Below are 23,530 nucleotides of genomic sequence, written 5' to 3' on the forward strand. Positions count from 1 at the left end.
CCAAAACTCTATTACCTGGTATAATAGTATTCAAAAGAATTGAATGCAGGAAATTGTCTATTACTTTTTATTAGTAGAAGCTGTTATGTAGGATACAGCCTACTGCACTGTTTTTTCTTTGTTCCTTTAATTAACAAGAGCATGAAATCCTTCTATTGGCAAGCACTTTTTCCAAAGCTTCTGTTGCCTTCTGTTTTTACTGAAAAGGTAGGTTTTTGTTCTTTTCTATCCTCTGAATGTCTTTTTTTTTATACGAAAAAACTAATTTTTTTCAAGTCACTGTAATCTAAAGTCTATCGGTTACCTTAATGGGCTCAGGGAAGGCTAGAATGCAGATACATTTCCATAGTCACAGAACATTTTTATAAGAAAGTTTCACATTTGAGGAGAGGAGTGAGATTCAGATTGCAGCCATGTGTAGTCCAGTTCCAGTCTTCTGACCATGTCATTTGCCAGCTGAAATTTGCTCTTGTTGCTTAGTTTATTATGACAGAAAAAGAGATAAATTGGTACATATCAATTTGATAGATGCATGGTGCAAAGGAACATAGTCTTTCTTCTCAATCTTTTAGGATTGTATGTGACAGCATAGGATAGGGCTTTGTAAATATCAATCTGGCCATCCTACACAATCCTTTCAAATTTTACTGGGAGTAAAACTAGTAATTCTGATTCCAGTGAGGTGTAGTTTCACTTACTTCTACATTCCTATCTATAGGATACCAGAAAGCAGATATGAGGTGTAGAACTCTCACTTGTTGGAGAACATATTTCATTGATTTTAGCAGTTATTTAAATACATAATTTAGATTCACTGTAGTTAGGTTCATAAAGGTCTGAACTAACTTTGATAGTAACTTCTAGAGCTAAGTTGTGACACTGGGTACTGGACAGGATCTTGCCAAGGGAAAACAATTTCTACTACAGCTGTTTCTGAAACACGCTTCATATGATGCTTACTGTTTTAAGGTGCATTATGAAGAAGTATACTCAGTCAAATCTGCAGATGTTGTAGAAGATGTAACTGTAAATGAATTTTATCAAGAAAATGTCTTTACTAATGCAAATTTTCCTTCTTATAATTTGCATTTGTCAGTAGAAAATAGACCTGCATAGAGCTGAGGTCCTTGATGGTCTTGAAAGATGTTGACTTTATGTCTTCTCTTGCTAAGAATGAGATTTTTGCCATTCTGGATAGCATTATTATTCCAAGCATGTGGTAAGCTTTTTCTGATGGTTTATGAAAAGGATACATATGAGGATGAAGTAGTAGACTACTATGTTGGGAACAAACTAGCAACAACTATAATCAGTGAATAATTTTAATCCTTCCTTTCACAACCATCAGAAGTGTTTTATAATTTTTCATATTTGTATTTGATATGCTGTGTTTTTTTTTACAGTGTCTGCAATGTTTATCAGCATTCTTCTGCTGCTGCAGTGGGCTTAAACAATAGCAAGGTTCCAGTCGTGGTCAGGATTAGAGGTCCCATGTTGGACACATAGCACCTGAATGAACACAGACCTAAGGTCATAGCAAGTATAATTTAAAACATATAAACTAGTTATCTAACTCCCTATCTACCTAGGTAATAAAGAGATAAGAACTCAAAGAGTGAAGAATGCTTAAAGCTGGATGCTGGCCTATGTGGATCAATGGCACATGGAGTACTACTGCTCCTGAAATTTGGGTGTCTGAGCTGAGGCTGCATAAGCTGAACCTGGACATTGAGCTACTCAGCCCATTTTCTGACACTGCCCTCATCTTTTCAGGTAAGATGAAAAGTGAACCAGTCCTAAGCCTAAGCAATATTCCAGGGGTAAAGGATCTTTCCTGGAAAAGTGAGAGCTATGGATTTCAACTCCTGCAGGCTGCAGGAGTATCCAGGACTTTTGTCTCTTAGCTTTTAGCTGAGTGAGTTTTTCTGGTGCTCTGTTTCTGGGAAAGAAAGGTATTTTACCATGTGTGTGACTGAGCACTGGGCTAGACTGAATTCATCATTGTCCAAGTGCCTTGAGAGAAGGTCTATGTGTGCATGATGGAACAGAGACAATTACATGTGTCTTCAACCATCTCCCACCCCATCATAGATTAAGATATGTGTTGGGGTTACCTTAGAAAAAGGTAATGCATTTGCACGACTGTCATCCAAAATGGAGATACAAGTTGACTGCAGGCCCCCCTGGACATTGTGCTGGAGAGCAGACATTTATCAGAGAGTCATTGAGTCTTCATCGTAGTTCAGGTGGAACTCATATGATCTGCATCTTACAGCACAGTTCAAACCTAAAAAATGTATGCATGTCAATTCCCTGAGTTGGAGCTGGACCTTTTCTGACAATATATCTGACATGTTCAACCACAAATTGCTTTTCTGACCTTATGTAGGCATGAAAATTCCCTCTTGCCTGACCAAAGTCCTCACTCAAACATATGTTGAGACCCTTTAAAGTCATCTTTCTTCACAGGAAATAAGCCAGGAAGAGAAGAACTGGCAGAATTTAACAAATTAAATCCAGAACTAGCCTACTGTAAAATGTTTTTGTGTGTGCTGTGGTAACAGTCCCCCTCTGGATGAAAGTAGAATGTCTCATATGCCTTTAGAGTTGAGCCATGCAGTCTTTTTGGAAAACGTGTCTTTAATCGGTATCCATGAATGCTAAATTTATAATAGCATAATTGTTTTACTAAAATTTACAAAGAGCCTTAATACATTAGGAACATGAATTAAAAAAAAAAAAATTAATGAGGCAGTACTTGTTGGTCCTGATTCTCTGGACAGTCTAGTTGGAACCAAGGAATACAAATGTTACATTTTCTGCTGAGTGCTCCTCTCAGTTCTCCTATTGTGTTACTGTGCTTTTCAGTTTGCACATGTCTGCCTAACTCTTATGAATTTTAGTCCAATCTTCCAGCCCCAGTTGATCTACCCCTTTCTCCCTGGAGTCAGCTCTTGATTTACTGCTTTTAGCCTGATGTTTTTGTTCTCTTGCAATTTCTTGACTCCCCAAGCTCTATTCCATTTTAATTACAGGGATATTCTCTCCTGAAACCTGAAGGTTATGGAGTCCTGTCCTAGCTGGTGATTGCTTCAAGGTCTACCCAGAAATTACATATTTCTTTTTTTTAAATGGGCATTATTTTTCCATATCTAGCTGTCAGTATGTTTTGAAAATACTTGAAGTAATTTATATGACTTAAAAAACTAAACGTTGTAAAAAATGCTATTTTTGTCTAATAAAACTTAGTTTTGTATTCTAGCTCTTAATAGGTCTAAATAGTTCTGTAGTTATAATTAAATTTATCTGATGAAACAAACTATTCAGAAATTTGGATAATTAACTGTTATATTTATATCTTTGTACCCTGTTTCATGTTTTTTCCATTGTAAAATAATAATATTGTTCCAACAATATAGTAAAATAATAAATAATAAATAATTTTTTCAAAAATTAAAAATAATAATAAATAATAAAATTTTGCCAAAATAGCAGACCTCTGATTGTTATAAAGGCAAGCTGATCATCATAGTTACTCACCTTATTAGGTGTTTAGATGTCTTGGTATTCCTGTATTTTTCAGTACGGGATGATGTACTGTTTTTTGGGTGCAATACTATCTACAAAATGTATCAGCCTTTTCTCAAAATTTGACTTTTGGAAATACATTTGCAAAGTGTTAATCTTCTATAAGCAGGGAGAAAGAAAGAGCAGGGTTTGGGCATTGTTTTACACCTTCACACAGTGCATTAGTCTTCATGTCAATAGGTTATGTTTTTGGAGGTTGTGTTGCGTTATGTTTTTCGAGGTTATGAGGCTCCAATTGTTGGCCTCCATTTCACCATTATGTTAACCTAAGTCATTCTTTGTTGCACATGCAGGTTTGGTGAGCAAGCTGTATGGTCAAAAAGATTTATTATCAAAGAAGGTTTATTTTTGTGACATGCTGATATCTTGTGGCATGTTGTTAGTGCTGTATAAAGTGCACCTGTACCTCCAGGTACAGGTCTGTTGTTTAATGTGTGTACTGCAATTGATGATGTTTACATCAGACTTCCAAACTGTCCAAACATGAATGTACCTAAAGAAAGAGTTAGGATTAATTTCAGCCTGTGGATTGAAATCTGAGACTGTAAACTGCATCTCATCTGCTGAATGTTGGCTCCCAGGCATCTTGGCTCCTTTTACTCAATCAGAATTGTCCCAGGTTTGATCAATAAGAACAGTTTAGACCATCTGGAAGCAAGAAAGTAGATCTATCAAATTCTGAATCCTTTAAAAATCTGACTCTAGGAAGTGTTTGGAGATGGTACTGGATAGTGACTGCTGGTATGAGATTCTTCTGAAAACACAGGGAAAGATAATGACTTTATTGGCATTTGGCTGGAGAAGTTCACAGTTAGCAAAGCAGTTTCTGAACATGCTCAGGTCAGTAGAAAGTGGGATTGGAAGACCTTCAGTGCTGATAGGGCTATCTCCAGAAACAGGTAAAGCAAAGAAAGGTGGGTGTGATGGGGCAGGCTGGAATGGATTCACACACAGTCAGTGCTGCAATGTCTCACATTGGTGCAGACATGAGAGGATCTGTGAGCTCTCCATTGTCCTACTCAGTCTGGTGCCACTCCTCCTCCCTGCATCCTTACCTTGGCAAGGGTGTCTCATGGTAGTGTTCAGAAGGCAAAATTCAATTTTGCTGACATTACTGAGAAGTCTGAGCCAGACTTCAAATCTTCTACAACTCTGCCTGCATAGGGGCTGAACTGGAATCACTTTTCTCCCTTCCTGTTAAAACTGCACTGCTGTGCGTAGAGTAGTTTGAGAGAGACATTTTACAGCCTAGTGGTTACAGTATTCACTTGGGAGGGGAAGATGGGGGATCCATTTGTTGTGCAAAGGTCTGTTTATTAAGTAGCCAAGGGAACCAAAAAAACAAAGAAGGAAAGAGGAGATGAAAGAGATAATAGCAAACAGCAGAAGAGTTCATAATGAAAGGAGAATTTGATTCAGCAAGTTCTGTCGAAATGGTTAGTTTTTGATAATTTGCTGTGAAAAGGTGGCTTTAAAGAGGATTTGATGGCAAATGCAGTCCCTGTTTTCCACCATCATCATTAATTTATTATAAAGACAATTGGTCTTAAATATGCATTCTTCCTTCTCTAAACTATTCCAGATGGGGAATGGCATAGTTTAGAGAGGACCTGGTTCAATAATCTTAAATAGAAGAATGCTTAGTCAGAGTGCCACATTTTGTATGTTTTCCTCTGTGCAATTGAAGATGCCCAGTGGTTCACCAATGTTTCTGGGTTGTTGTTAACATGGGGTAAAAGCATTGTGGCAGCAATGGAAGTGTCTGTTGTTACTGTCTTTGTATTTGAAATGTACCTATCCATAATTAACAAATCTCTTGATTATGACATATTAATTCCCACTATGTTGGGATTATTTAAATTATTTCAAGCAGCACCCAGGCAAATAATTAAAAATTTTAAATCAATTGCAACACGTGTAACATCTATATTAGATGACTTTGACTTGGTAAGACTAATGCCAGAATGATCAATAATGGCATGACTAAAGGACATTTATCCTACCGTTCCACATATGGAGAGATCTGCAAGCACCACAAAATAAACTGCTTGCCACTTTATCTGCTGGTGCTGTTAAGGGGGACTGAAACCCTGCATGAAACTGGATCTGTCCCTTGGCAGTGATCCCAGTTAAGTAGGCATGTCATTTATCAATGTGCCAATAACATAATTTCTGTGATATTTTTTCCTCCACGAATTTTGCATTGATAAAAGACTTCTTCAGCCAATAATCTTGCTTATTATATCATACAATGAAACTGTCTCTGCTTTATTCTCCACTTCTTTTTTCCTTGTACAGCTGGGAATACCAGAACAGATCAATGGAGAATTAACCATTTGCTTGACTTTGTTAAAGGGAAAACTACTAAGTATATATTATCTACACTGAAATTAGCAAGATCTCTGTTTTGCAGAGACAGTTTTGTGATGTGTTAGGAGAAGAAATGCCTAACATGCTCTAACGCCTGGTGCACAGCCGGACTCAAGCTTCCTTAAACATAAATGTGAGATCTTTGTTCAGCAGATGGGCCTGAGTTTACAAAGTTAAGTCAGTTTAGATTTCTTATTCTTATTTAATACTCTACTGCTCATTATAATCAAGTGAAAATAGGAGTTTTCTGGGACTTGATTTAGACCTACAGGTTTGGGGTTTTTTTCCACATTGTTTTCTGTAGTGGAAACAGTAAAAGCGTGCTGCTTTTCTCATTCTACTTCTTTGCTGAAGCTGCTTAAGAAAATGAGATACAACAAATCCATTTAGGATTATGTTGGAAAAGCATCTCTGCTTTTAATATTAACCAGATTTTTACTGCTAAGTTTTGCTGGCAAATCTCTGAAAGTTTCAGCTTGCAACTTATCCGGATCATTTAAATCTACAACACTGGCTTTGCAGTCTTGCAAGAACATCTGTTTTCATTTCCAAAGCTATCTTTTTTAGCCCTAAAACACTCTTCTTTAGTGTTGTAGGGGATTTTTTTCAGAATCTTAAAGGGCCTTAGTTATAGCTCCAAAGCATAATGAAAATCAGAATGAAGTACCTCAGTGTAATGTTTCTTGTGCTGATAATTTCACTGAATATATTCAGTGTAAATGGACAAAGAAACAGCTGGATGTCCACATCACACTTTCTTTTTTATGACTTTAGTGAAACCTGGCAATTCAGTACCATTTTGTTCTACATTTCTTATTGTGCTCTAATTGAAGCATAGTTTATATATATATATATTTTTTTTTATATTTATTAATTAATGTCTATTACTATGTCTAGTAATGTGCAGTTGCTTTTCTTTGATGGTAAATGCAAGTATTTGGTGGGGGAAGTATTGGTCTGAGTCCAAATTTTTAAAAATTATTTTATAATTTTAAAAATTAAATGCCTGAAAAATGCTGATGTACTGCAACCAGACAGTGACTATTATGTGGAGAAAGGACCAGTTACACATCTGTTCCTTAAATTAATTCAGCATTCTAAATGCAAGAATTAATAATGATATTGTGTACAGCTGCAAATGGAAACCAAAACAGATTATGATTTTGATCACTCTGTTTCTCACTAAAACTTGGAACAAGTGCTCCAACTGGAAAAATAGCTCACTAGCTGCTAACTTATGTTCTCAAAAGCTTCACAGCTTAGTAGAAAAATATTGATTACTTGGCATTCAGTATCAGTTCCAAATAGTTATTCCTTAATCATGCTTTTTTATACTTCAATATTTATATACATTAATTTCTTAGTTCAGGTATGCATAGATGTCATCACTCTACTGGCTAAAACCTTGATCCTCTGACACACATCTCATGTATATTAACACAAATAACATACTATTGTTAATAGGATTGTATCCCAACCTTCTATCAAATTGTTTACTAACATAAATCTGTCCCTTTTTGTATATGCATTCCAACATAAAAAATAACTATGTCTTTATTGCAGAGTTTATACCAGCTTGATGTGTAGTGCCCTAAATCTCAAATGCATTTCTTGTAAAAAACCAAGTTATTATATGCAGTTTTACCTGTACATTTATTAACAGAACTTCTAGTTAAATTCTAAAGGAATTTGTCTTGTCATACTTGCACAGTAACATACTTGGAATATATTATGAATTCTTTTTTAGTGCAACTCATGAAAAATAAATGCTTTATTTAATTCTTTCTAAATGTTTTTTTTTTCCTTTATTTTTATGGGTAGTTTAATTTTTAAATAAAAATGCTATTTTGAAAACAAAAGTTGAATCATTTTTTTAACCCCTCAAAATATAGGAAAAAACCCTGTTTTGTCACACTCATAAGTTAATATATTAAAAATGTTGACATGAAATGAAATTACAGTTTAAAAGATCTCCTTTCTCCCTTTTATGACATTATTTACCAAATTTTTCTAGAGCCTGTGGTGAGTTTTATTCCTGGGAATTTTTTCTGTGGAAAAATATATGTATCAATGTTTTAATATTTTCCCAGTTCTAATTCTAAGAGTCCATAGGAAATATAAATTATTTTTAGTTAATATTAGACACTAAAAGTGATTGTGTAAATTATTATGATAGACATTACCCTTTCTTTAATATAAATCATCCATGTAGCAATTTGATAATTTTCAAGTATACTCATAAACCGTAATTATCTACTGACATATTTGAAGGAGTATTCATTATTTGTGATATCATGTATTTGCTATTTCCTACTCCTAGTGCTCATAGTATCTTCATTTAAGTCACAAGAGATCATTGTCCAATTTCCACCTTCTAGTAAGCAAAAAAAATTAAACAGGTTAATGAAATGCAAATAAAGAATGCTAATTTTTTTTTAGTTTAGTACACGACATTTTCAGAATGTGCATGAAAACTTGTTGAGCTCATGAATAATTGCAAAAAATATCCCCATCTTCTCTAATTTGGATGGATTCTGCATTTTAATTATTCCACTACTTTTGACACACTCCTTGTGTTGGTTTGCCAGCTTATGATGGTTCTATGGATTTTTTAAATGCACCTTATGAGTCCTTGTTAATATGAGGTGGAAAAAAGTGTGTGCAAAATTATTTATGTAGATCATTGACCACCCCGTAATTCTGTCTACTTCCATGAGCCTTTAATTGTGCTCTGATGCTCATGTATTTAAATGTCTCACACTATGTATCTTTTATTGAGATTAGTGTTTATTTGTAAGACTAACTGCAAGGGTGGATGGGTAAAATGAAAAAGAAAGGTGGGATCGTGTTTTCCTCTTCTGTCTCTCTCTCTTCTCTCTCTTTCTCTCTCTCAGTCTCCCCCTCTTTTCTAAACAAGCTAAGAGTTTTTATAATTCATCACCTGGCTGACAGATGAGTTCTGCTGGAGAATATTAGAAAATGTCTCAAATCTCATATATATGCTAATGGTATGCTGAGACTGGTTGGTGGTATGCCGGAGTTTTTAATCTGTCTCGACCAGTGTGGAAAGTGGAGGAGACAAGTCATTGCACTCGACAATTTATGATCAAACAACTGAATTGTAAAGGAAGAAGGACATGCAGAAAAGGAGAGTAATTTTCTGATTTAACAGCGTTGTTACTACAAATAAAGAAATCTTGATTTTGACTGCACTCGACATTAAATGAGTTTCCTGTGCCCTGCTCTGAATTTTTCATTTTCAGATTTGTATAAAGCACCCTGCTTAGATACAAGTGACAGATAAGGAGACGATTGCATATGGAAATCAAATGTGTATAATAAAGCCATCTTCTGTTTATTAAATAAACACATGTAGATGACTTCCGTGGAGAATGCACTGATAATTCTTCATTGTGTTCTAGTTTTTTTGCAAGTCACAAAGAATCTTATTTAACAACCACGAATGACTAGATGCAAGCTTTTCTGTTTATTACCTTATAACAAACCAGGCAGTCTAATATATGGCACTTATAAACATTTTATTTTGATTCTTAAGTCCAAGTTTTAGCTGTAACAGTACAATACATTAGTGTTCATGTTATTAGAGTTTTGGATGCTGCATGAATGCGTAATTTCTGAATATGATGTTTTCATTATAGAAATTGTAAAGATTAGAAAGATGATAATATGTACATTATTGTAAAATGAAATTCCAGAAGAAGGTGGGTATAGCATACAGCACTTTAATCTCCAGATTAAAAAAAAAATGATAGCACCAAAACTAAGAAAAGGCTATGGGTTCTGAAGTCAGCATAATGATTTCTGATCCAATGATTTAATGGTCTAAGCTTCAGATGTAAAAACACTCAAAGTTCATCAAGAGTTGTGTATCCAGTCCTATTTTTCACTCTTGGTTCTTTTTGCAGACATGGCTTTCCTATAAATTCTTATAATCTATTGCAGTGTTGATTAAGATCTTGAATACTGGTGTGTTTTTTCCAGAAAAGGATTTTTCTATTGCAACCAAAATGTTTCTAGGCATTTTAAAGCAAAACAAAATACACTTTTTTTCACCTTTACCTCTGCAGAGTTAAGTTCAAATTTAAAATTCGGTTCACATTTTTACTTTGAGAATAAAAAGAGGTGAGAGGAAGAATCAGTAATGTCTAGACACAAATAAACTATTCAGTGAAAATTACTGGCTTCATCAGAGGACATCTAAGTAGCTCACCCTGCCTGGACTGAGACAGGCATTATATTGTTTTAAGTCCTCCCCTGTATTTAACAATATCTGCAGATTCATTAGGGAGGTTTTAGAGTCTTGGTATATTTTTCTCAAATTATCAGCAGCATAGCCCCGTCCATTTTTCATGCTTGAACTCTGCTTTGATGTTTTAGTTTTGAAAAAGCAGAAATTCCAACAAACTCTACCTCACAAGCAAAGCATACCCACCTTCTTTCAGGTGTTTACTGCTAGATGAGTGAGGAGTTATAAAATTCCAGTTCAGACTTCCAAAGCACCAGGCAGCTTCTCTGCCTGGGGTAACTGGAATGTGAGCTTTGGCATAAGTGCATCAGAAAATCCACATGAATTTCTTAGTATGATTGGAAATGATTGCTGTGCATGGAAGTGCACAACCAGTTCAAACAAGACTAGATAAGCTGTGTTTCAAAGCCATATGGCTTAGTTTAAACAGCACAAGGAGGAAGTCTTTGATCATGGCCTTTGATCAGAGTTAACCCTAAATGAAGTGGTGGACTAATGTAGGTAAGAAGGTGTCAGAATCAAAGCAACTAGAGGCTGGTATGAGTCTAGTAAAAGAATTTTGGGGAGGTCACTGGTATGCAGATGATTTGTTCAATTTTAACCTAAAGTAAGGAAGAAAAAAATGTAGTAGCTTGGGCACCAGTGGAGAAGACCAAAATATGGCAGAAACCATGAAGATGACTGGATGCAGAAGCTGTAAGTGTATGTTATCCTTCAGTGAGTTTCTGACAGAATTTACATATGCATGAAGGGTCATCTCATAATGTTCAGGTAAAAAAAATGTGAGAGATTGAAATGCAGCTAGAAATGAGGGTAGAATACAGAAATGCATTTGAATGTGACAGATAAGATGAAAGGAAAGAGCATGAACATAACTGTAGTTGCAGATGAGTTGATTGGCAGATCCCCAGATGAAAAGGAGACCTCTAGAAATATATTAAAATGAAGACAAGGCAGAGGAAAATACCAGAATGTGAAGGAAATCTGTGGAAGGAGTTTGCTCTGTGGAAAGAGTTAGTTCGGTGAAAGGAATGATGAGGTGCAATCTCTAGAGACAGAATATTGAGCAGCAAGAAGGAAGAGATTGAATAAATGGTAACAGCAGGGGCTAGTGGCTGAAGAAGAAAAGAAGACGAAGCAGAAAGCAAAAAGGAAGAAAGATGGCCAAAGTTTCACAGGAACCAAAGGCTGTTCTGAAAGATGACTTTTTGGCTATAAAATATTAAGACACTGACCATCAAAGTGGATGGAAATGGAAAACAGTCTTTTGTGAAATCTGTCCAAGTATAATGCTGTGAGGGACTGGGAGAGTGTGAGAGTCATTCTAAACGGGCTGGGGCGGAATCCTTTCACCGTCAGTTCTTCATTTGACTGTAAGAATAAGAAACTAGCTGGAGCAGCTCAAAGAGTTGTGCTAGATGGGAGAAGATGTTCAAAGAGGTTTGCTGGAATTCTTCTATTTTCTAGACCTAGAGGGCAAATATTTAGGAAAATAGTGTGTATCATCAGACCTGTGAAAGCACCAATGCAGAGATATTTGCTTCATTTAGTACCTGGCAAAGCAACCTTCTTGGCTTTTTGCTAATCTGACTGTTAAGAAAATGGACAGTAGAGAGGAAGTAAACGCTATGAGGATAATAGCAAAGTGGGTAGTTAAAAACAGGGGTGCTTAATTTGGATAGAGAGATTTAACTGGAAATTGCCTCAATAATTCATAGGAACTGCACAACAAAGTGGAGGAAGTCAAACAGAGAGTCAGATGTGAAAAAACATTATAAGAAAAGCAAAATGGAATAGCTGTTATCAGTATGAGAGATGGAAGGATCTTAAATATTCAGGAACTGATCTGGTACAGTTTGTAATGTAATGGCCTCTAAAAAAGTTAGAGGAGGGAGTGGGAGTGAGTTGAAATCGAAATGGAAATTTTTAGGGAAGACAATAAAATACTTTGTGTTGTGAACATACTGGAAATCAGAAACTGAACTCAAATGTCTCAGAATATTAACAATCTCTGTTGTCTCCACAGAGGATGTAGTCTTTCTAAGATATTTTTTTTTAACTTCATCAGGGCAGCATGAAGTGTAAATGTTAAAAATAATGCTGACACTCAAGAGCAAAGTAGACTTCTTCAGTAAGCAGTTACTGAGCTAATAAAGGGGAATGTTACTTTAAAATGTTACTTTAAATTTGGTTTTAGACAAAAGGGTATTTTGCAAGGTAGTACATTATCTCCCTTTTTCCTTCATCCTCATCCCCTCTAGTTATTCTCACTATTCAGCTCATTGTTGACACAGCTCAGGACCCGGGACACAGGGAACATCTCATTGCAGGCATCATTTTTTTATCCTGGTTATGGAGGAGGCAGTAATACTATAAGACATTTATGTAACATTTTAGGAGGCTTGATCCACATGCTTTTGTAGAAAATTCATATGATCAAGCAGGTATACAATAGTATTTTATCAGTAATGTGCTTCTCAACCTGAGACCTGCAAGTTGGATTTTTGAAGCTGTTTGACATTTGCACAAATACATTTGGCACAAGGTGAAGTAGGTTCTTTTGAAAGTCTCACCCACAATATTTTAGAAATTTATATTATATTTTTAATTTTCATGTTGTCCAAAATGATTGTTTCAAAAATCTATTAATTATAAAGAAGGCAAAATAGATGCAGAAATCCCAAAATAACAAAGACAGTCTTTGAATATAAAAATGTGAATTAATAGACGATGCTTTTCTTCCCCATGTTCATACAAGAGCTGTCTACACCACTGTGCTTGACTGCCCTTTTATTCCATGAAGGCAATACCATGAATAAATAAAGCTGGAAGTGTGAAACAGCTTAGAGTCGAAATGTGCCCTTACCAGGGCATAGCAAAACTTTATTGAACCTCAATGCCTATGAGCAACGCCTCACTTCAACAGTGCCAGCAGATGGCACTCTTTATATTAAGTAGCTTTCATGGGAAAATTTAATTTGTTTCTTTTTTCTTTGTGTTTTTTTTTTGTTTTTTTTTTTTTTTTTTTTTAAGTTTTGGAAGGTACTATCCTATGTAATGCTTCTTCCTGAAATGATAAATTGATCTATGCAAAACTTCAAATAACTGTATTTCTGATGATGTGTATAAACCGAAATTTTCTAATAACGTCTTTCTCGATGCCCGGGGAAAACTAGGAGATGAAATTCAGTATGATTGGAGAGTTAGCACTCCTGGGTGTTGGAAAATTAAGGCATAGTAACATATTTCTAGGAAAGTTTTGCAACTGCTCTGTGTTTCTAGTAGTTAGGCATTTCCAGGCTGGATGTTGTGTGCTTAATGATGGTTGGACAGCTAATTCTGGATGTTTGCAGTCTGGCATTGGATGCCTTTTTCACTTTCAACAGAGAAGATACCAGAGGAGATAAAGACACAGGTATCCTTGCCGCACTAGACTAGGAAGACTGGAAAAGAAGGATAAGGACTTCAAATTATACCATTCTGGTCCTTCAGGGGAAACTCAGGACTAGGGAAAGAGGCCCCTTTGTGAAGCTAATGCGGGGTGGTGGCAAGAAGGTGCCTCATCCCGTGTGAGCTGAGAAAGCATTGCCTGGGCAGGGGGAGCACCAGAAGCAGAGCAGCATTCCGTGAGCTGCTTTTCCTCAGGTGCCTCCCAGCTCCCTGCGGAGCCGCCGCTTCCAGCGCTGGTGGCCGCGCCCGCAGCTCTTGACAGTAGCGTGTGTTTACAAAGGGATTTTAACAGCGAGGGCGGCGTGAATTCAATCTGTGAGCAGTTATATAAAACCCAGCATTTTGTAAGTGAGGAGGAAGAAGAAAAGCAGGTTCCCATAAGTGGTAAATACTTCTGTAGCTAATAATGTGCTGGGTTACTGATGGACACAAGCCACATAGCCCCTAGGGGAAAATAGAAAGCCTTCAATTTTTCCAGCTGCAGCAGATACTTCAGCTGAAGTGGAGCCTCTTTTTCAGAGAAAGTCAGTGGAAATAGCTTCTGCTGAGCTAGAAAGATACTCTTGATTACTTGCTGTGCTCTTAGATAATCAAGGACACAGTGGAAATACCACATAGCATGTGACCGGCTTTGATTTATACCAGGAAACCTCTCTCAACCTCAGAACGCTCTGTAAACAGCTGCTTCACAAACTTCAGACAGAAAAACCTCTTCATTTTTTATCTCTTAGTTAATATATTAAAAAAAAAGTTTATTGGGCATTGCACAAATGCATAATTTCCGGTCCTTGCATAAAATTAGAAAATGAAACAAGGATGACTTCAAATGAACTTGTTTCTTGGGTGCAGTCTTTTGCAAGGTTTCAATTAGTAACTCAAACCTGTTAAAATGTTTGCCTCATTAATCACATTATGTGCTGTGTTATTTAGTACTCTGGCTATTTCTGTCCTCTAGTGTAGAATTATATATCTCTCTGCCCTCTAGAAACTCCTGATAGAGTTCAATCATTATGTGATTTTACTTCACACTACAGATGTTTACAGCTGCTACCCCAGCTTTCCTATTCTTAACTATCCTTAGCTTCCTAGTTCTGGCAACTTTTAGCAATAACATCAAGCCTTGGTAAAAGTAATTTCTGGCTACCTCAGTAACATCTTTTCTTATTAGAAATACCCAAAGCTTCATTTAAATAAAATATATAAAACATAAAGCTTAAAAAAAAAGTATATCTAATCCCTCTTTTGTTCTATCTGTAATCGCTGCTTTTTTGGTTTTTTCTCTTCTGTCTTAATTTTTTCTAATCTGTTTTAATTTCTCTTGATGACTCTGGAGTTACTCTGTTCTGCTCTGGCCTGCCTTCACTGCTGTAGATGGCAAAAGTTCTAGTCTAGAAAACTAAAACCTAAAATTACTGTGTTCAAATGCTCCTTGTACTTCTCCCTTCTCATTGCCTCTTCCTATATATAGTGCTGTATGTTTTCCTTCCTGTTTAACATCTTTGAATCCCCTTCATGCCCTTCATTACACAGCTTTTGTTCAGGCTCTTGGGACTTCTTAAATTGCTTATTAGAAACCTTCTAGCAACACTTCACTTATTGCTTTAAATCTAGCAAGAATGCTGTCACATCAAAATAAGCTATTTCACTTACACTTCTGCTTCTGCACAGTCACCTCCAAACCCTTGTATTGACACATTTCCTCTTTACCAAATATGAACCTCCTCTGGCTTGCTGCTTGTTTCTTTTCTTTCATTTCTTTTGGCTGACCTCCCAGCAACTTTATCAAAAGACAAAGCCTTGCAACTAAGCATTTAACTTTTGTTTTTCATCTGTTGCTCATTCCAGTACTCATTCCTGAGTCTCCATCATCATGGATGCATCCCAGGATGCATAATGGATGGCAGCCCAGGTGAGGTAGTGCAAAGCTGTGTTTTTGAGTAATGCTATTGTATGTGACCATGTCCCCTTCAGTCACTGCAAATCTACACTGCTTTCTTTGTTTACACTTGTTTGAATGTGTTTGCAATTTTTTTTTTTTTTTTTTTTTTAGTATTTCAAAATGTACTGTAGTATTCAGATGAAAACTGAAGCAGTTAGGTCTTCTATTTTTCCAGTGCACCAAGTTTGAATCAAGAACAAGGGGGAGATGTGGTTGCCAGTATAAAGTGTTGGTCATTTTTGGTGATCCATGATGTCTGGGCCCTGTCAAAGATCTGTCTAACCTCTTTTGGGCAGTGGAAAAATAAATGGAGCTTTTATTAAGGAGGAGAACAACACAGAGTGATAATCCTCTTGACTTAACCTTTGATTTTCTATAATTTACTGACTTAACTCATTTATGATCCATGTATCATATTTGGAAAATCATTTGTTACAGCTGTTGGGTTTAATAAATTCATCTTACATTAACTTCCAGTATTTAGTTGTGCATTGTATTAAAAAAATACTCTGTTGTTTCAAAGTTATTATTTGCTTTGGTATTCCTAATTCTTTTGCCAGGAGTGAAAATGAACCATGGTTCCCTAGTTACCTTATCAAGAACATTTATTATTTTACAGATCTTCATTACATCCTTCTTCAGCAGGTTATTTTGCAGGCCAAAAATCCTGGGTTTGATGTGTTTCCTTGTGTTATTCTCCACCCTTTTGTATTTTTTTCCTCTTTCTACTTTTTTTTTCTTTAAATTACTTTTGGAGTGTTTTGGGGTAAGGTCAGTTTGTGAAACATGACAACTAGCACCTCATGAGTATCCAGGATATGAACTAAAAAAATATAATGGTAGTAGAATGAGTTTACTTTGGTTTGCTGTTTTTCCTTCTTAATAGTGACTTTTGCTTTTTTTTTTTTTTTTTTTTTTTGCCTGGTACAGAGCAATAAACTGTGAACTGCTGTCTTTGCGAGTGGTAGTAGATAACAGAGAGTCCAGAACTGTGTAGTTAAGAATATTTTTTGTGTATGCCTCCCTTTTTCTTGCATTGGTGTTGCATCTCTAATTACATTCTGTCATGTGATCAATCACTAAGTTGCACATTCCCCTGACATACTTTATAAACAGTGTTGGTTCTGACTACTGTAAATAACTTTCTGTCTCTGCAGACTTTGTCATCTCGGTATTTTCCTTATTTCAACATTTTTTTTTTTTTTTGCAGTATGGTGCAGGGCATAGATGACAGTGTAGTCTCATGGCACACCCTGGTAACCTTCCTTTCACACTCTTTATTTTCTATCTTTGTATATCCCTACATCTTCCCTTTTATTCCAGAAGAGTTTGCTTTCTTTTGAATGCAATGGTAAGGAATCCTGGATAAGACCTATGAAACTTCAATCATTTTATTCAAGCTTACTCATACTTGCTCATACCTTCAACATCTTCAAGGAGATCTTTAGGGCATGATTTTCTTACTAAAGCTGCATCAAACCCCTCTCTGGTTTTATCAGCAGGTTTCATTGGAGGTTTTCACAATATGCTAATGCACCCTGTTTGCAGTTGTCTACCACACCAATAAAAGTGAGGATATTCTTCCCAATTTCTGTAAATTATAGTCAATGTGTCACTAGTACTTGTTCACATAATACCTTCCTTTAAGGCTCTTTTAGGAATGTCATATGATCCTGGTACCTTTTACTGACCTCTGTAAGGATCCTTGCTATAATTTTTTATGAAAAAATTTTATCTTTAGTTATCTTCTTCAAGTAAGTTCCTTCTCAGTGAACACCTTATCTAGCTGGCATAAAAACTAGTCCATCCATATCATAAGTGAGGTCTTAAACACACTCTACTTCTCTATTCTTTTTTGAAAATTTGTATTTCATTAGCCTAAGTATTATCCCTGAATATGTAACTGCGAAATATTAATGCAAAATCCAAATTCACTTCCAGGTGTTAAAATTTTTCAATAGAAAATCCTTCAGCTAGTCTAGAATTCTAATATCTGAAAAAATTAGTTATTTCATTTAAACTGGTGGCAGTTCATAGACCAATCGATGGTCTGTGAGCAAGTCAAACAAGTCAAGTTTATGAGCAATAACACCAATATTCTGCACAATTTTTTGCAATTATGTTCACACTTTTTTGCAATTGCGTTTCATACTCTTTGTGTTTATTTTCAAAGATGGGCAAAGTGAGTGTGGTACTGCCCCTTTATATGTCAAGGTTTTCTTTCTGTATCTGCCTGCATGAATATCATACAACATTGCAGTTATAGGAAGAAATGATAGATTATGTTGTCATCTGTACTATATCCTCTCATTTGTATAATGATTCCCATTATCAGTGCAGGATTAGATGAGCAGAGTGGGGCACCACATAAACAAAGGGGAGCATGGACAGCTGGATGAATTACTAGTGGGGATGCAGATGTTACCAGCAGTTCAAATCCTAGTTAGGAGTGGATTAGAGTATGAAGACTGCCTCCTACATATGGGGAGATCCCTATCTTCCACCTTGGTGTTAATTCCTCACTAGTGTAAGGTTACCACTCCAGCAAAATGATCAGACAGTTGCTAATGCATGACCTAGGATTGTACAGTCTGTACTCTGAGGCCATTTTCTGCCTTGTCCCATTGCATTTGTCAGATGATGCCAAAGGAGCAATAGGACCCCTAGCCCCTATCTTTGGGTTCCCCTGTCAGAGGTAGAGCTTGTCACCTGACTGTGATGGCTCTCTTCTGCACTTGCCTGAGGCAGGGTGCAGGTGATGGTGACATTTTTTGTCAGTCACTGGGAAGGATGGGATGCTGTGAGTTTGTGGGTTTGTTCTGCTTGCTTGCTGTTGCTTGGAGTTTCAGGGAGGCAACACCACAGGCATAGTTGTCCTCCACCGTGTACTAACAGGTAATTTCAGGGATAGGGGAAATCAGGGAAAGGAGGTATTTGGGTGCAGACTCTCAGTTTGGATTGGGCTGTTGCTGCTTCTGCACAGGAGCACTGCAGAGCCACTGTGGAGAGTCTGTTGTCCACCCATATATTATACACCACTAATTTAAATTACTCTTGTATACTCAGAAGTTAATGCTCCTTTGCACAGAGAGAAATCCAAAATAGGCAATACATTATTACTTACTCATAGATCTGCACAGGAAAAATTCAGAGATTATATGTGATAATCTATATCATACACACTCACAGATATGCAAATTGCAGCTTTACATCAGAAATTCACAGGAAAGCCTCAGGCTGATGTTAATTCCATCATTTAAATAAAGAATTTCCCATTGTTACAGAGGCCTTAGAGTGCTTCTGTGCTCTTTCTATTTACATTGTGATTTTCTCAGATGAACCAAATGTATAGGGATACAGGCTAGTGATACTCCTACCAGTTATATATTGAATTATTCATTATAGGAGATTCCAACCGATACTGATTAATAATTTCTTTTCTAAATACCGCTTTTGTTAGAGAGCTTCCACTAATTCTGTTCTCTTGTCATTATATATGATTTCTATCTGTTATCTTGACTTTTAGTCTGGTATTTAAAAAGTACCAGAACTGTCTAAAGACTATTCAGTGAAATAGACTTTGGAAAGATATACTGTCAAGGACAGAGTATTGAACAAGGCAGGAGGAGAGGAAAAAAAAAAGAAATCCAGACAACATAATGATTCAGTTGCAGTGATTACACTTGTAGTAAGCATTACTTTCTTGGAGAAATGGGTGGATGGCCCACTTCCAGAATAAAAATAGACAGTTCTTATTCTGTATCCCCCACAACCTTCTTCCAATATCTCTCATGTTAAGGCATATGATTTTTGTCATGTACTCTGAAAGAACAGGTAGTGAAGGAGGTTCTGAGTTCCTTACACTTGTGCTTGGGGCTATCAATCCAAAATTAAGACAAAGATATATCTATACAATCATGTGACCCATTCCAGGGCTAACTTCTGACTTCTAGGGCAGCTGGATGGGGATGCTGTCCATGCCACTGTGTTCAAGGCAGGCACTGGCTAAAGGCAGACTGGTTATGTCCTCAGGGTGTATCCCTTGTTCTCAAGGCCTGGCTCAGTACCTGTCCCCTATGCTCTTGCATCTTCTCACCCACAAATCTGCTTGGTGTGCCCTGCTTCATACCTAGCACATGACCACATGGAGAGGGTTCAAGTTAGGAAACCATGGGGAAAACATGTTGGCAGCCTTGTTTGAGGCAATGAGCTCTCTTCTGAGTTCACCAACTGCTTGCCATTTCTGCCATCCCTGACTCTGCTGCATGTGCTTGAGTAGGCCATAGGAGAAAAGCTATGCAAGTGTGCACAGATGTCACCATCCTGGGAAAGCTGGTCCTTCGGAATGTAAGAGGGATGGATGCAGTGCTGTATTATGCCATGTGTATGAGTCCTTGATGTCTCATTAGAATCAGGCCCTTTTCCCCAGCTGAAACAAGTTTGTGTTGATTCAGTAGGTAACATGGATGGCACTGTGTGCCCTAAGACTATTGGTAAGGCATGGATCCCATTGCAAATCATCCTCTCAACTCAGCTGAGTTTCCTCTTGGAAGGAAATGGTTGTCTTGTGCTCAGCTCAAATCTGGGCACAGAGTGAGAGTTTATGTGGTGAGGATGGTTGGGATTTGCAGTTGAACAGGGACTGAGCCACATTGCCTGCCAAGGTTTGAGAAAGAGCCTCACTAAACTGTTTAACCCTACCTTTAATTGTCACTTGCATCTAACTTCATAAAGTTGTAGATCCATGTGATTCTAATTTCATTCTCTAGGCCCATTATTTGGGAGAATTTGCCACCTTGGATATGTTAAGATTAAAGCTTTGTTCAAATGCTAGGGCAGCATTTTCCTGGGCTTCTGAGACACCTTTTTTTTCTAGGTCTGATTTTTTTTTATGCATGTTAAAATTAACTTCTCATACTACTGTCACACACACTCGTCTACATTTGTGGATTTTTATTCCTGCCATGCCTCCTCTCTTAATTTAGTTCTGTATATATGTAAAATACTGTAAAGCGAAAGTAGTGGTCCCCAGATCTAAATTAAAAATAATTCTGAAATAAATAATAATAAATAATAAATAATTAATAATTAATAATAATCTAAATTATCATTAATAATAATAGTCTAAATAATTCTGAAATAGGCAATATGCAGCTATCAAACCTGTTATTTTAAACCTAAATTCTCTTTGTATTCCCCTTTGTATTTGGAAATTCTGTTATTGTAATGATATCCACAAAGACTAGAAAAGTAGTAGCTGTACTTCATGAAGCACTTTCTCTTCTAAAATTACAGAAAACTAATCAATAGCATTTAAATTTTTACTGACTGTAATTGTAAGGAATAATAATGTAGTGTATTATAATGTAGAAACTTGATTTTTTTCCTTTTTTTGGTACATGTTATCTGATTTTTGGAAGACTACTTTAGAAGCCTTTTTGGAAGTCTCATTAAAGAGCCTTAAGTCAGATGTTCCTTCTGAAAAAGGATATTGAAAGGCACAAGAATATACAAACCTAAATTTAAATATGAATTTTTGCAGGGACACACAGTTTGTATGTGAGCCTCAGTACTGAATTTGAATTACTGTTCTGTTTTATTATCTAGATTTCATTTAATGCTGACAAGTAAAACCTTTGGACTAAAATGTGTTCTCCCAATTTATGTTTTAAAAACATGATGCTAGTATTTTTGACAAAGAGGTTTCTAAAGATGGTTTATATAAGAGATAAGTTTTTGTTTCAGAATAGACATTCTCTTTTCTCTAAGGATTCATTTTATAGAGAAGATTTAGAACACATCACACATTCCTTTCTGATTTTGGTCAATAAAGTTATCATGTAATTATCATCAACCAGTATTTAATAATTAATTCCTACCTCTAGGGCTGTCTGTGGACAAAGTATGATATCTCATCTAAAAGCACTGGCTGAATTTGTCAGTGAGCTATGGGGGAAGATAATCAGTGTCATCATAAATAATAGAGCTTTCATAATTTTAAATGCATTTAGAAATAATTTCTATACTTGTAACATGGCCAGAGTGCCTGCAGCTCAGGATTTCATCATACGTTTTGCATAGTCTCTGAAATTTTGAGTAGAAATCTAGCTTTACACAGTGTCTATAAAACAGAAATAATGCAGCTGTGGGCAGCTTAAACAGAACTGGCCTTGTATACCTCATCAAATGAGACCAGCTGTTTCTGAATTTGCAATTATCTCAGGGGGAACTTGGGTGCAAGTGATTGCACATCAGCTGAGACACCGTGCAATGGTCAGAGCAGTGCTGCTGCCACACCGTGCTGGCACTCAGTCAGAGAATCCCACGTAACAGCAGTGTGCAGCAACTGCACAGCAGAGCAGCCTAAGAGCATTTTCACATTTCTCTTCTTATTTGGACATGTCCAGCAGTGAGACTAACCTACTGTTTTGCCCATTGTTAGACATTTTTTGTGTTGGGGTACTGTTCCTTCAGGAAGCTGGCAAGGATGCATGGAGTACTGTATGAAGTTAATGCTGTTAAAGTGTCACTGTCACACTCCTTGCTGTCATAGGCACCTGCAGTGAGCAGAGCTTGGTTCTAGCTCTACTGCCTTCCCATAGCTTACTGTGAGGGGTTTATGGTTAAAGCATACTGAATGGAAATGCACTGCACATGTAAATGCAGCCTCCATTAGACCAATATGGCCAAAATTGTCTGCATTTTATTTTGTAACTTTGGCTCTTGTTTAGCTGAAGATTTATCTAGATTATCAGGCTGCTCAAAGGCATGACAGAAGAATGTGGGACTGTCCATAAAGGTTACAGAGTCTCTGTCCCTGGAAATATTCAAAATGTGCATGGATGTGATCCTGTGCAACTTGCTGTATGTGAACATGCTTTAGCAGAGGGCTGGGATGAGATAGTCTCTGGAGGTCCCTTCCAACTCTGGGTGTGATGCTGTGATATGGCTGGTCATCCCCCTTGTGCAGAAGGGTCACGGCTCAGTAGACTTCACTTACCCTCCTATCCAAGGTCAGGTGTATCTATCTCAGAGCTCTGTCCTGTGTTATTCACTCGACCACCTGAATTAACCTTTCACCTTGACTGTACAGGAGTTTGGGACCTTGTTATAAAGCAGCTGTGGTCCTCAAATATTTGAAATAGCTATGTGATTCGGAGTATAGAGAATTTTTGGTGTTCCTTACGTCATGAACTAGAATCCTGACTTTTTGGAGGACAGTGTATTCTGGAGAAAGAAGAAATTGATCTATTCCTTTCATCAGACTCCAAGATGTAAACAGAATGGGTGATGCAAAATCAGTAGGGTAACTACTGATGTAGTCAAGATGCCACCGTTTCAACAGTGTAAGGTTGATGTGAGGGCCATGTGAATCCTGTCAGATGAGTAAAGTTCCACATGACATGGAGAAATACAGTACTGAGGACTGTACAGGAGCAAAGTATCTCTAGAGGCAAAGAGCAGACCTCAGCCACTCCATATTTCTGACAAAGTGTTTGTCTGATTTGCATCAAAAGAATGACAATTTTCAGATTGCTGTAGCTGTGGAAGATATTATACTGGTGCTGGAAGGAAGATATAAACTCTCAAAGAAGAGGGTTTGGAATCCTAACGCTCCAGATCCACTGCTGGTCAACCCATGTCTCTGAGACAAAGCGGTTCCTTCAATGTGTTGGAACTCAAAATGTCCCTCAGACATTTTTGGAGGTTCCAGGCCTCGGTCAGAAGCATTTGAGACCCTGGCAGGCAGCTGGAAACAGCTGTGATTTTGAGTTTGAGTCATGGAATGATTTACCAACTTTGCAGGAAGAACAAGAAGTCACAAAACTTTAGATATTATAGGATAAGTAGTTACAAAGTAGAGGGAAGAATTTTTTAGTGTTGTACAGGGGGGTTTTAACACCTGTGCAGGGGGG

At 36.9% G+C, this 23,530-nt stretch overlaps 1 long non-coding RNA gene across 1 annotated transcript in view; it reads left to right on the plus strand.

The window, feature by feature from the left end:
- LOC146768338 (uncharacterized) overlaps nt 1-9,338 on the plus strand; it is a 72,677-nt gene extending 63,339 nt beyond the window's left edge. Inside the window, exons 2-3 of the long non-coding RNA XR_014952808.1 lie at nt 1,590-1,773; nt 3,036-9,338. This is a non-coding gene — a long non-coding RNA (uncharacterized LOC146768338). The remainder of the gene's footprint in view (nt 1-1,589; nt 1,774-3,035) is intronic.
- The last annotated feature ends 14,192 nt before the right edge of the window (nt 9,339-23,530 follow it).

Source organism: Lonchura striata, chromosome 2, assembly GCF_050655825.1.
Source record: "Lonchura striata isolate lonStrDom1 chromosome 2, ASM5065582v1, whole genome shotgun sequence".
Classification (NCBI taxonomy): Eukaryota; Metazoa; Chordata; class Aves; order Passeriformes; family Estrildidae; genus Lonchura; species Lonchura striata.